The sequence below is a fragment of the Lepisosteus platostomus genome, chromosome 6 (assembly GCF_059453375.1).
Source record: "Lepisosteus platostomus isolate fLepPlt1 chromosome 6, fLepPlt1.hap1, whole genome shotgun sequence".
Taxonomy (NCBI): Eukaryota; Metazoa; Chordata; class Actinopteri; order Semionotiformes; family Lepisosteidae; genus Lepisosteus; species Lepisosteus platostomus.
Window position 1 is genome coordinate 64,290,086 of NC_142616.1, and position 11,025 is coordinate 64,301,110.

The window sequence follows — 11,025 nt, forward strand, 5'->3', positions numbered from 1 at the left end:
AGATATTTTTATATACATGTATGTGTTCTTTTGTATATGGTGATTAATATATGTTTTTGTATATTGAAACTTTTCTTGCACAGCTGAGGAGGATTAAATTGATTAACTGGTAGGTTAATTGGCTTCTGAGAAAATTGGGTGTGAATGTATATGTTTGAATCTGTGTCTGGCCTGTGATAGACTGGTGTCCCACCCAGGGTGTACTCTGTTTTGCACCCATTCCTTGCCTAGATAATCTCTGGATTCTGGATTCCCTCTGACCCTGAAGTGCTTAGAAAAGGTATGGATGGATACATTTTCATTCTCAGTTAGTTGCAGACTGACACAGGCAACAGTACTTCATCACTAGGAAAAGATTTCTTAAAGTACAATTAGAGAATCCCGAATCAGCTACATATGTCTTAAAATGCACAAAAGTAAACATTTCAGCATTAAAGATGATTTAGTGCCATATGAGAGAGTACTGTATGTTGGTTTTTTTTTTGTCTTTTGAAGCATTTGCAGGTCCACAGAATTTCAGTAAGTATTAAAGTCTGGCTGATATATTCAGAACAGGTGAGAAACTAAGATTGTTTTTTAAAAGTTTAAGTCTGAAAGAAGTCATTGCATTGCACACATTGTACACATTACATGGTTGTTTGTTTTGTTGGGGTTTTTCTCTCTTAAGTGTTGCACTGATTCTGGTAGGATTCCATTGGATTGAAGTTCATTATCTCACAGGTGGATCTTGTTGAGAGTGTTAAGGGGGAGGATGGTTCCACTTGCCTTTGATAATTCAGGTGGTCACCACCTGAGGGGGGTAGAGCTTCAACACAAGTTGTCAGATCCTGGCAGGTTGGCTCTTGTTTTTAACCTTTTGAATAATGAGAAAGGGAGTACATACAGTACAAGGTAAGTAACTCAAGCACAAAATTGTAAAACATGCTCACAAAATCAAGTTTTATTCACAAGTATTAGTAGTGGGGATTCAGATGTACTGCTAAAAGCATGTGCTTGCACTGTAATAATGCTTAAACCTCCATGTTTGCTTCTGTTTTTGATTAAGGTTTTATATCTAAGATGAAATCATTGAGGCTTATACTGAAGGCTGTCCTTTCTTAGCTAAACTGAAGAATTATGCAAGCCGCATTAATGCACTATTTCTAATTTAAATTTAAAGCAGGCCATAAATTATTTTTTTTTGTTTCAGACTAATATTTAATCCATGAAGTAGCCCTGGCTCATTCTCCTTATTTATTGTTATACTCTTCTTATTTATTGTTATTGTCATCCTGTAAAGCACTTTGAGAAGCCACCTTTAAAGGAGCTATATAAAATAAAGCTTATTATTATTATTATGAATATTATTATTATGAATATTCTGATCAGTTTATCTTTTATAGCTCATTTAAACACTAGATGGCAGTAAAATGTTCATCCACTATTACTCATGAAAGAAATCTAATTTGGTATTAGAATCATTGTCAGTACATGCAATTTTACCATATTTTCCTAATAGTTTAGGTTCTGGGTTGTTAAAATTAAGATTTCTAATATGCTGTGATATATAATAAGGGTTTTCTTTAACAATAGTCATCATTTTCCATTTTATATTTGAAAGGAACTATTATGAAACAAAATGAATAAGCATTTTTTTTAAATGGGGCAGTTGTAAGTGTTTTGCTGCTGTTATTTTAAGATGCAAACTAATTTCCTACTGTGGTAGTGTCGTTTACATGTACTATATTCTAGTTCAGATGTCTCCAAATGAGGTCCTGGAGATATTCAATCAAGTAAATCTTATAGGCCACCCTTACAAACTAGAAACACATAGATGTTATTGGGGTGGTCCAGTGTTTAGCATTGTTTCCTTGCAGTGCTGGGGCCCTGGGTTCAATTCCAGACATTGGGTGTAATTGGTGTGGAGTTTGTATCTTCTCCCTGTGTTTGTGTGGGTTTCCTGGTGCTTCAGTTTCCTGTTATACTGGTAGGTTAATTTGCTTCTGGGCAAATTGGCCCTGGTGTGAGTATGCGCATGTTTGTGTGTATCCTGCGATGGACTGGTGTCCAATGCAGAATGTATCCTGCACCCCTTGCTTGCTGGGTTAGAGTCCATCTCCCCTGTGATCATATAGTATATTGGATAAAGTGATTAGGAAATGAATGGATGGATGTTTGCCATTGTTGAACTTGGTATACCTGTGATTTATATTAAACATTTTTATAACATATTCAGCATGTGTTGTTATTTTATTAATTAACAGAAGTTTTCAGAGGAGGTCAAATTATAATGTTGCACTTACCTGCTCTTACCTATAAATACTGCCTGGCTGCCTGCAACTTTCCACCCCAACTTCACTGCTGCAGTAGCCTCCCTGGCTCATTCCCTGAAAAATGTCATGCTGTCATTTCCTCAGTCAGTCAAGTCAACACCAAAGCATTAGGTACCCTAAACCTTTATATGTGACAGCAGATTTTATCATTGCTGAGTTTAGGTTTGGGAAGGATTAAACCTTTGGTTGGTCTGTTCTTTAGAAGTAGAAAATGTTTAGTAATTAGGAGGTTAGATAGGTTCCTGTAGGTAAGAAAATGGATGGATTAAAAGTTATTGATTAACTATGCAGGTAATCTTTTCATATTTCGGGAATCCTGCCCCTTGAGGCTTGAAGAGTATTCAGATTTTTGTTGCATGATCTCTAAATGATGTAATTTAAAAATCACACTAATCACAGTTTCGTTGTTCCAGAACTTTAGAAATTTAGAATTTGAAGATGTAATGGCTACAGTACCTACAAATCCTGCTGGGCAGGCTTTCTCTTTGGTTAGAGACCCTTTAAACCAGTCACTTCTAGAACTGTTTAGGAAATAGCTGAGAAGATCTAGCCTAGGAGTCAGTATAGTGCAATTTGTTTCCAAACAAGGAGTTAACCACTAAATTGGTAAGGTCTAGAGGTTAATCATTATCTCTAGAATCTGAATCCTAGCTAAGCTGCTGACTCACAGTAGTGTTTCTAATGAAAACGATTGGCTGGTGTGCAGTGCCTGTTGTCTTTAGTTTGGTTTAACTTCTAATGTGTCTTTTTGAACAGTTTAAAAAAAGTAATGCTGTATTTTAATTCTCAATTTGAAATTGGCATGCTATTGTTTGTGATAACAAGACCATGTGTTCTTGTTTCTGCTCTATGCAAATACATTTTTGCAATCAATTTTAAAACATAATAATATTATCCAAATTCTATTCTATTTAATATTTCATATTCTATTTTCTACAGTTTTACAGCCTGTAGTACAAATATTTGGTCAGAATGGGATTTTTAGGTACACTTTTTGGAATAATTTAATATTTCTACTTTTAATGTTTCTCATTAAAATAAAAAATCTGCAGTACTGAATATCGTTCCTAAAAAGTTTAATTTTTTGTTTTTATTGGTTGAGGAAAGCTGCATTTATTTTTACTTCAACAACTTCAACATTCCTTCAATAAATGTGTACCCTGCTAACAAAATAAAAGCATTCAAAAGTGTTTTATTATAAAATAATTTGTGGTGTTTTATTAGCTTATAAACTAAATTTGCTTTTCAGCTCAAGAATTAAAATCTTTTTGTGGCCTACTATCTTTACAGTGTTTTATGCAGAATTTACCTGAAATCTATTCATAAAAATCAGATTTTGGTATGTGTTCATAACTATTTTCTTTCCAGTTTAGAATATTTCCATATTTGGCAGGTAATATCTTGTTTTCAATGCGTCCCTTGTTATATAGGAACTGTAATTATTGTAATTTCAATTTACGTGGTGCCTTGTTTTTCCTGAACATTTTGTTTTTCAAATGAAAGGAAGTCTGCAGGTATGTTTACATACTTTAAAAGTCATTTTAATTGTCCATGTCACATTTCAATTCCTCTAGTAGTCCTCTTCCTGTGTAGAGTTTATATAATGCACTCAAGTGATTGATATCAACTTGCTAGTGGGATGTGTAAGAATTTTATTTTTCCTGCAACTTGGGTACGATGAACCCCTGACCATCAGGTTATACTGTATACTGTAGGTCTCTTTAACCCTCCATCATCCTTTGAAAAAGGAAACGTTCCAACTTTTCCAGTTAAACAATAATGAGTTCAATTAGGTAATTAAGGGCTCAGGGGAATGAAAACCAGGAACCTTCTGGCCCCCCAGGACTAGAGTCGTGTTATATAATATAATATAACAACAGTTTCCTTGCAAGATGGGAATTGGACAGTTGTACTATGGATGCCTGGGTTGCCAGACTTCAGCCTCACTTAACATTTGTAGGGTGAACTGGAATGACGAAGCATCTAGTCAGAAACCAGTGCTTAGTCTCGTGCTTGTCCAGGTTCCACCAGTGGAGCAGTACAGAACCCCACGAACACCAGCAACAGCAACGCAATGCACGGCATGCATTGCTTACACACAGCTTGCATGGCTTCGAGCAGTAGCCACGCGTGCTATGACAAGCCCATGACATTGCACAGCAGGCCTCCCTGTGGAAGACGCATGTTAATCAGCAAAGTTAAGTAAATGTGTGCCTGTAAAAAAAATTTAAAAAAATATTTCCTGATAAGTGCATTTTGTTGATAATGCAGTTCTATGTTGTATTTTCTTGATTGGTTTCGTAATCAAAACCCATGGTTTATTTACAGTTTCTGTACAGTAAGACACTCAACTAATGTGTCACTAGAGCGACACTAATTTTGTGGTCTTCAACTGATCAACACTGTTTAGACTTTGACATTTACACAGTAGGAACAGAAAAATTGAAAGCTGAGAGTAAATAAAAAATAAATGTTTTATATTGGGGGAAAAAAATGCAGAACGTGTGTAAGGACAGTAGCACGAACGTGTACTGTACGTGGGAACAGGACTCTGCATCAGTTTCTGTCTGTGTTAATTTATTATCGCTGTCATATGGCTTTGGAAAGCTTATAAATATGGATGTTTTTGCATAGTTTTGCTCCAAGGCAGGTCACGAGTTTACGAGATTTTAAATTTCCATTGCCAGGCAATTAGAAATATACTGTATATTGTCATTTCTAACATCTTGCTAACCTTATTTCTGGAAATTATAGCTACTAACTTATAGACATTTTATAGTAGAGTTTATTTTTTCAAATAATATTGCTCTGGATGGGACATGAAACCTAAACATGTTTGTAAATACGTAGTATTTTATCTTCCAGAATATTAAATCTTGTGATGGTGTAAAACAAACTTTTTAACAAACAAAGCATAATGGGTGTAATCCATGCTTATCTACATTTTTTTTGCAATGGTCCTGATATTTCAGAGATCAATAGCTTTTTTCCCAAGCCTGTCCTATGTAATAATAATAATAATAATAATAATAATTGCTTACACTTATATAGCGCTTTTTCTGGACACTCCACTCAAAGCGCTTTACAGGTAATGGGGACTCCTCTCCACCACCACCAATGTGCAGCATCCACCTGGATGATGCGACGGCAGCCATAGTGCGCCAGAACGCTCACCACACATCAGCTATCAGTGGGGAGGAGAGCAGAGTAATGAAGCCAATTCACAGAGGGGGATTGTTAGGAGGCCATGATTGATAACAGCCGATGGGGAAATTTGGCCAGGATGCCGGGGTTACACCCCTACTCTTTTCGAGAAACACCTTGGGATTTTTAATGACCACAGAGAGTCAGGACCTCGGTTTTACGTCTCATCCGAAGGACGGCGCCTGTTTACAGTATAGTGTCCCCGTCACTACACTGGGGCATTAGGACCCACATGAGCCGCAGGGTGAGAGCCCCCTGCTGGCCCCACTAACGGCTCTTCCAGCAGCAACCTTAGTTTTTCCCAGGAGGTCTCCCATCCAGGTACTGACCAGGCTCACACCTGCTTAGCTTCTGTGGGTTGCCAGCCTATATAACAGCCTCCTCACGATTCTTCTTCCTTCTTCAGTCTTCAGCTTTCTTAACATTTTCCACATAACTTGTTGATATGATCTTGATCATCTTTGAGGTCATTGAATTCTTCCTGGGCATTAATTATCTTTTGGGGTCCAATCTAGTATTTCCGTGGTCCAATCAGTGATGATCCATTATTCTTTCTTTGTCTCCCTTATCAGACGTTCAGGAGGAGATGTTACACTTCCATTCTCCTACCTTTAAATACTCCCTGGTGGCCCACAATTCTTTTCTAGCTCCCCTCCCTACCCTGACCAAACTTCTGAATTAAGCTTTAATAAGCATTAAAACTTTGATTACACTGTTTATGTTATAATTTCAGTTCTTAAATAGTATGGATTAGTAATGAGCAGCAATTTTGCATCCAACCAACCTAAAATAGTGGCCTGCTTCCTGTATTTCTTATAAATATTTATTACATTTTTAATGACATTGCATATTAAACCCCTATTAGCAAATAATTTAATAATTTAGTGCAGGGTGTAGAAAAACATATCAGTTCACTTCTTAAAGGCAAACGAAGGGTTTGGTTGGAACAAAAAATGAGAAAAGGAATACTCTAAGACCCCGAGTGGGAAATACTGTCTCTACATTCCTGCTCTCCTTATTGTTAGATGCTGTTTTCCATGATTTATTGGGTTTCTAGATTTTCCATATTTTGTATGTGTTCACGATGCATATTTCAAATACATGTGTTATATACTGATGGGGGAAAAAAAACGCAACATTTTCTGGAATGAGAATACTATAGTTATATCTTATGTACTTTCACAAAATGTTGTCAATTTGTTTTAAGCCCTCTGACCAGCAATACAGCTTGTGCAGTGAGGCATCACAACTTGCCAATCACACGAAAGCTCCTTAGGTCCTCTTTTACCCAACAAGGTCCAGGTGGAACAGTGCCTGATCAGGTCACCTTTAAAAAGGCCTTAATCCAAAGCCTACTCTAGGTCACTGCAAGAGAAAGGCCACACTTAGTCAGTTTTCTGTGCATTCCATAATGCCTCGAATGTCACCAGAAGCAAAGGAAAGGGCCATTGGCATGCTGCAGGCAGGCATATCATGTGACAGCGGTGCCAGACACCATGGAGTAAGCTGCTCCACTGTGTCCCGACTGCAGAGAAGGCTTCAGTAGTCCGGCAGGACAGATGACCATCCAAGATCCGGTCACCCTTGAGTGACCAGAGCAGGACCAACACATCAGACTGGTCCATCTGCGAGATGGTTTCAGATCTGCCACCCGTACTGCTGCTGAAACTGCTAGCAGACACAATGCCCTCATCAGTGATGGGACAGTGAGGCTCCATGCTGCTGGCCTCAGAGCAAGGCGACCTGTCAGAGGCTCTCTGCTCACACCTCCTAGACTTCACACCCAACTGGCATGGGCTGCGATGGACTCGTCAGCAGTGGCATCAGGTCCTCTTCACGGATGAGTGACTCTTCAGCCTGTTCCACGCAGATGGGAGGGCCACAGTGTGGAAGAGGAGTTGTTTCTTTTTTTCTATCAGTATATATTCTTCATAGCACAATATAAGTAGATTTTGTTACGTTTCTGCAATAAACCTTAGTGAATTCCCCACATTATGTGCAGAAGGGTGTTGTAAGGTGTGGTTTGACTAAATGTTTCTTCACAGACTGCTTTGTTCTTAGATTAAATCAATTAAATGCCCAGCAATGCTTAGTCCATAACCCTACATCATGAAAGATATCAAAGCACATTAGCAGAACAAAAACATTTCACTTTTGATAAAGATGGAATCAAAGGTCACATTGTAACTGGGAATAAAACAAAGAATCCAGTCATAATTCAATAATTTTGTGTTTATTAATTAAGATCCACCTGCCTCAGACAGGACTATGGAAGAGCTCAGGCTTTACACAATGAGTTGCTTTCATTACTTTTTTTTTTCCCTGTATAGGAAGCCAACGGATCTCTGGTGCAGGACTGATAAATGACTCGACCTCTAAGCTCGACGGTCCAAGGTTTTAACTAAACATCCCTGAAGTGCTTCAACCAGTAGGCCAGCCTAGACAACAAAGGTAAAGCATTGCAGCAACCCATCATTTCTTGAACCTAATAATCATTTCCTGACCAGCTTAATAAGATGTGGTTTACTTTAATTAAAAATGAATTGTTTTGCTGTTAAATGTTAACAAGTTCCTTTGTTAGGGCAAGGTCTCCATAGTCTGCTTGCGATCAAAAGCTTTTTCATTTCTTTGACTCGCCAGCAAAACCAACTTCTTTATTGGGCTCACGTGGACATTATGAAACGCTGAAAAGAATGTATACTAAGCTACGTAGCTTTAGAAAAGTCTTTTTTTCAGTAATCATTGCAATTATTCATTATTTATGGATAAGTGTCTTGGGGATGAGTCATATTTTATGAAAGCATACCCATTTAGCTTAAAACATTTAAATGAATGATGGATATGCCACTTACCGTATGCTTAATGTGAGTTAATCCGCAATATTTTAATGAAAGCTTGTCTGTTTTGAAACTCAAAATCCTGACATTCATTCATGCTCTTGTGGAATCCAAGGTGCTCACCTGCTCCACCCCTTCTGCACTTTAAGTGGCATGACTCATGTGACAATTAAGATGACACATGCACATTATGTTTTTTTATCTCATTTGTTATTCCTAGAAATTCACAGCAGTGGCATTTGGTATGTGGTAGGCATGCCTGCATGTGTAGGGAGGTTTATAAGGTGTGTATTTTGGAAGTTCCTGTTATGAGGAGTGCATGTCTCTTCAACCACAACCTTTTTAGGAAAATTATTCAGAATATATGAAAATGTTATAATGACATTTTAAAAAATGGTAATGATACTGCTCAGATAAACTCACTGGCCAAAATACTAGGGATGAGTTAGACTCCTGCAAGATGAAAAAACAAGGGACACAGAATGCAGCATGTATTCAAAACAAAGTTTTGAAATTTTTGCAGCCCACTCATAATCCATCCTTCTAGCTATTTCACCTTCAATTATGAACACTTTAAGACAATGATGTCTAAGACTGAATTGCATGTCCCTATGATTTTCAATCATTTTTCAAAAGTATTAAGATGTTTTGTCCAGGGGAAGATGACAGGCATTAAACCACCCACAACTTGCCTGCCACTTAAAGTGTCTGTTAATCTCACTTGGAGTTCTTATTACTTTTGGCCAGATTTGGTACATACTGTACTACGAGCATCTGTTCACCTGGACGAAAATCGTAGAGAATGGTCTAGTTTGTTTTTTTTCTTGTTGAATGACAAAATGTCCAGGTAAATTGTAGTATTGTTTTCTCGGGTAGCATGACTTTTTTTTCTTTTCATTATTTAAGAAAAATTTTGTGTGTTTTGTATGTACTGTACATCTTACTCACTTTGTATCCTTTTCCATAGGATAAGTTTCCCATACAAATATTTTATATTATTTTAAACGGTAAATAATCAGCCTAGAGATGAACGTTGAGACACATGGTCTACACTTTGTGAACAGTACATTTTATATTGAAGTTCTGAAAGTCTCTTTTTTTCTAAACATAACTCTATATACAGATGCATTTTTTGCCAGATGGGACAGCATGCATAAGAATTTGCATTGGCTTTTGTTCCAGTTTAATGCTTGTTCACAAACATCAAGAATTCAAGTTGTTACATATATTTTTTAATGTACAAATTTGTCTAAATTTAACTTCAATATGAGGCATTTTTGTGCATTTTCAGAGAACATACAGTGTATCCTCAGTTAAAGGGGACATATTTAATGGAAGTGGTAATCGTTCATGATCGTTAATGATGTTTATCCTTGGTGTGTGTGATCAGATCAAGCTTTCTTGAAAGTGCAAAGTTAACAGTAACATCATAGAAGTAAGACAGCAGGTTCTGAGCATTTTGTAAATTCCATCTCCCATAGTTAGGTTTTGCACAACACAGAACCAGCAAACTCCTGCTCATTTCCAGTTGGCGCAAAGGAAATACAGACGTTAATCCTTTAATGAGTTTTTTGGGAAACTTTACCGTTATTTAATGTTCTTTAATGATGCATCTTTATTGCGGAAAAGTGTGGAGCAGTCACAATGGAAATTAATATCAACCATGTCCAACTTGATGTCAACCATGTCCAAGTTGCCATAGCGAAAACTTTGTAGCACATTGCCAGTAAGTTGAGTAGGAATAGCTGTTGGTTTTGTACATTTGAGACTTAAATATATTTAAAAATAAATTGATACTCATTTCTGAAAGCACTAACATGTCTTTCTGGTTTTAGATTACCCTTTTTGGTAACTACAGAACTAGTGTAAACAGTACATACAGTATGTGCTTTCTAGATACCTGTATCATTGGTATTTCACTGTGCTTTGTGTTTCAGTTACTTTGCAAAAGTGTAGAACAGATTTGAGTTTGAGAAAGTACTAGAAACATAATAATATTAGTTGATTTTGGGCATTTAAACCTTCAGTGGCCAGGATATAAAAATGAGGGTCAATAAATCTGTAATGAATTCATAGATGTATATACTTTATATTATATACTGTACTTGCTGTCTGACTATTTCATTCTTTGGATATGTGAAAATTCAAAATCTTAATATATTGTTTTTACATTTTGTAAGTGTGAAATCTGCATAGTTTAAAATATAGTTTCAAAAACAGAATACAAACTGCTTAGATATTTTTCTTTTTCAAGCATCTTTCAGAACTTCAAATGGGAGCAAAACTTCTGCTATTTCAGTTATTTTGAATGATCTCTCATAATACATGAAATCCTATTCTCTCATCTAGGGTAGTGAAGTTGAAAAGAAAGAATATTAAATCTTCTGCCAGCTAATTTAAAGCACTGCTTAATGACAAACTTCAAGGGACTTCATTCCTTAGACCTCAAGCATTTCATCAGTATTTTGGCTAAGACAGAAAAGACCATTTTCAAGAAAGCGTGTGAGTGCGGAAACCATTTAAATGTTTATTGTGACTTTCAAGTCTTTTGTATTTACAAGAAATCTTCACACAGGTACAATGTTGGTTGCTTTGATCTCCTTTAAGAATGGTATGTACTACCTCTCAAAGGTAAATATTGCACAGTTGGGCAGAAATTAGTGGAAAACAAT